This window comes from Athene cunicularia, assembly GCF_003259725.1.
Source record: "Athene cunicularia isolate RWA chromosome 3 unlocalized genomic scaffold, athCun1 chr3_part1, whole genome shotgun sequence".
Lineage (NCBI taxonomy): Eukaryota > Metazoa > Chordata > Aves > Strigiformes > Strigidae > Athene > Athene cunicularia.
In genome coordinates, this window is record NW_020799097.1 from 66,613,514 (window position 1) to 66,617,925 (window position 4,412).

General features: G+C 40.9%; 1 protein-coding gene across 1 annotated transcript in view; it reads right to left on the reverse strand.

The window, feature by feature from the left end:
* Positions 1 to 4,412, reverse strand: part of TMEM181 (transmembrane protein 181) — a 26,872-nt gene that overhangs the window by 20,314 nt on the left and 2,146 nt on the right. The gene's annotated exons all lie outside the window — the stretch shown is intronic.

Sequence of the window (4,412 nt, forward strand, 5' to 3'; positions counted from 1 at the left end):
ATATATATATATATATATATATATATATATATATATATATACACACACACACACACCCCTTATCCCTGCAGGATAACCCCTAACAAGGAGTAAGGCAGAACTCCAGATCTAGAAACGCATGCTCAGGCTCTGCATTCTTGTCTGAGCTCCACCAAAGCTTGGAAAATAGAAACCTGAACTTAAGTTTATTAGACACTTAAATTCAAATACAAATAAAAGCAATTACATCTCTTCCACGACTGGTGGTTATCATTAGGTTAAAGACAATATAGAGGAGAAAAAAGTACTGAAAGGACCAACCGCATTCTCTTGGAAACAGGTAACTTCCAGTTCTGTTAGCTTAAGGGAAATATGATCAAAAAATTAATCCTACATAATGTACCCCTCCTCTATCTTCCTTTTTATTTAAGGTCAAAAGAGGACAAATGCACCATGTTTCAAAACACAGTCAACATCTCATTTTGAGTTATGCCAGAACTGGCAAACAACTTACAAGAGTAGGGTCAACTTAGCGCTTAAGGACATGGTGTAGCTGGGAACTGTCAGTGCTAGGTTAATGGTTGGACTAGATGATCTTCAAGGTCCTTTCCAACCTAGTTGATTCTGTGAACTGAGCCACCATATAGCTGATTTTCTACTGTATGATCATGGAAAGCTGAACAGTTTATATGGGAAAGCTGAAGGATTGGGGGTGGGGGATGAGGGTGTTTTCCAATAAAGTTGTATGAGCATTATCATGGAAAGAAATGAAAGCCTAAGTCTTTTCCTTTCAGCTTGGAATAAAACTTCTTTTCACCAGCTGAATGGTGCTCTCACTGGTTCACCATATTAATGAATAATACAGAAAAGGTGGTGGAATCCTTTTCATAAGCCCAGCCTGAATTCTGGGACCAGGTACCCTATGCCTGCATGCCTGGCAGCCTTTAAAAGCAAGACAAACAGCTCACTTTAAACCAGCAAAAGGATTTAATAATAACTCCTATTTTCTTTAAGAATTGCTGCATTCTTTTCAAATGAGGCACTATAAAAATAATTAGATTATTCCTTTGCTGTAAAGTTTGAAAGATCCAAATCTTAATTTAATTCACAAAGAAGGTGGGGAAGGGAGGAAAAATCCACAGAAGTAATGAGAACTGCAAGCAAGTAACTGTAAATAATTTTGCATAAACTGGCTGTACAGGACTCCTGGCACAGCACCTGTAAACACAGCAGAACTTGCCTTGCCACACTCCGTTCTGCAAAGCAAAAACCCCACACCAGTCTCAGAAGTCAGAATAGCTGATTGTACAGGCAAAAAAAGGTAAATCACACCTGAAATTATCACAGCCATAAACAGGAAGTGATCAGACGTCTGTCACAGAGATCATCACACAGAGATCATCACACAGAAGTCTCACAGACAAATATGATTTTGTTGACTTTGAAAGATGCCAAATAAAGGCATTTCAAACTAGAACTTGTCTGCATAACTTTTGTAGGGATATAACTACAGCATTTTCTTTAAATCAATGTCTTAACACCTCAGCCGTCATGCACTTAAACCACTTTAAAGAGATGATATCTGTCCTAGCACTAAAATAACTAAACAACTAAGCTGCATTTTCCTATCTGTTCCAAGGGCTCCTTCAGTTCCACGGATAACCTCGTATTCCTTGTGTGCTTAAGAACACCAGACACGGGATATTATCTCGAGATACCAAAATACTAATCCTATTAAGAAAATCCTTAATATATAAAATGTTGATATGCCTGCATTAACTGTAAGGGTTCGGGTGAATACCAAATGTTTCATGGAAGAACACACACTAAGGATCACTCCATACATAGAAACCAGGTCTGGATGGGAAAGTCCAAGGGTTGAGAATAGCTGACAACTGGAAGAGTATCGTATATATGCAGGAAAGTATCACATATGCTTGTGCTCTCCTTAACAGCTTACATCTGGGCATCCACTTTACAGCTCCAGTCTGATACAGGGTACTTCTGACTTGCTATGCATATTCTTGATTCTTTTGATGAGCTTCCTAGTTTCTAAGTTTTTGCAGACATTTCAAAATGCATAATGTGAACATGAAAAGCAGCTTCATCTCTACAGTCCTTACCAGAGCCACCATTTAGCCAACACTCAGAGTGTTACAGCTTGCAGCAATTATCACCTTGGTTTACTTGTACGCCAGCGCACAGATGCACTTGCAAGTTCTTTGAGAAATGTGTTCCAGACACTGGCTCATTCTTTATTCCAACTCCTCTCCAGGTGGTGCAAAACCTAGTAGTAAAAATGGGTAGGTATACACCTACCTAACAACAGTCAGGCTGGTGTGTAACAAAGAGAGGAGACAAGAGAGAGTAGGGACACACTCTGCATTCTCCTTCCTTTCTTCTTTCCCACTGCTACTCCTGCAGTCTCATTTAAGCCGCTGACTGTATGTGCTACTTTACAGGTCAGTAAGGTGACATGGACACTTTTTGTAAGAGTGAATGTAAGAACTCAGCCAAATCTTAACTACATTTATCGTGACAGGAAACAACAATCTGTAGCATTCTTACCAGGTGATGCATTATTCATTGTCCCTCACTGCAATAACAGAATTTCCTTGTGTGGTTTAAGTGCCTCATTTCAACATATCACCAGCTGACGTACAAAGCAAATAATACGATCTTCCCACATGTTCATTGTTTAACATCTGCCTTTGGGAAAGAGATTATATAATATCTATGAATATATGTAAGTGCAAGTTGATGATCCCCCACTAACATCTTAAAAGCCTAATAAAGAATGTTTGAGAAGCATTTATGGGAAAAGCAAAAAAGGTTTCTCACTCTGGAAGCACCTGTTCAAATGAGTAAAGAACTGTGCTTTGCTTTACCAATGGAAGATGCTTTACTCAGCCTGGCCAAGGCAGTCCTAAGCTCAAGACTAGCCAAGTGTCTGCAGATTTTTCAGGCAGCTTTTACCACCTGTACTGAGTTTTAGCCTACCTCAGACAGAAACTAAATATTTTATAAGTAAACTAAATATTTTGTAATTAAATCAGATATGTTTGAAACTAACTGCAAAGGAGCAGAAAGCACTGAGATACAAACAGAGAAGTGGTATATTTAAGCATCTCAAATAGTAGTAAAAAACTAACTGCATTAATGCAATCTGTGATGGGGTGAACTATGCAAACACACACTCACGACTCCATGAACTGCTATCTTCCAGTAGCCATTCATATGTGAGATGTAAAGGAAGGTTAAATCTTGCTCTTTGAGTAAAGTTTTGGCTCAGAGTTTCTCAAGCTATTGCCCATTTTCAAATCACTTCTCATGACTGCACAACACAGCTTTTACTAAAGACCATTATGAAAAACAGAGCCTTTTATATAATAGTTTTAACTTAAGACTCTCACTTCACAGATGGGAAGGCTGTGACAAAGTTGGGATTAAGCAGGAGGTAGCACAGAGTTGATAATAAAATCAGAAATAACTCATTTTTACACCCAGTTTTTCTGACATAGTAGCCTCAACATCTCTGCCTCCAACTGCTCCTTTTCTATTTCAGGCTCACTCCCAAATAAAACCATCAAACCCACTTTCATTTAAATGATTATATCTACCTACATTCATAGTACTGAGTCTTTCTGTACACACTGCACTTTCTCACGGTTTAAAGACGTTTCTTGTTTCAGTGTCCCTCAGAAGACCTTGAATTTCTTCTTACAGCTGTATTACACAATGGTTAATAGCTAATGAGGCAGCACAGGACTCCATAAAAAGATGCACACAATGAATGTTAACAGTACTACGTAGTACTGCTATATGGCAACTGACAGCTAACCATGTCTGTCTTAACCAGCTCACATGCACGGGGTGCATTTGGGGTTTTTTTTTTAGTGTTTTGTTTCTTGTTTTCATTGAAGTCTGAATAATTAGTCACAACTATGGCTCTGTCCATGCGAAGACACATCTGGGAAAACGAGTTTTTCTTTTTCCTTAACAGACACGAATTGAGAGTGGAGACACAGGGCAGGGGGGGTGTTCACCGCAGCAGAGGAGAAACAGCGTTCTTCTAAAGGAGTGAGCAGTCACTCGGGTCTCTGACCGGCAAACTGTAGCCTCGGAGACGTTAATTTAGCCCTCGGTGATCTTATTTCCTTAATGAGAAGTAACGTGTACAAGCTGAATGACAAGAGTCGGGTCTTTACAGGGGAAAGCTTAAACCACCGCCCCCGGCGGAGGAAGGCATTTCTGCTCCCGGGCCCCGGCGCCGACCCCGGTCCCGAGCGAACAAGTACGTTTCGCTCCCGGCAGTGTCGACTCGGTGGGTGAATCTCCGGACCCTGCGGACCGCGCCGGCGGCTCCCCACGGGCGGTGCTTCCCCCCGGGGCAGGTTTCCCCCCCCCCGGGGCAGGTTCCCCCCCCCCCGGGG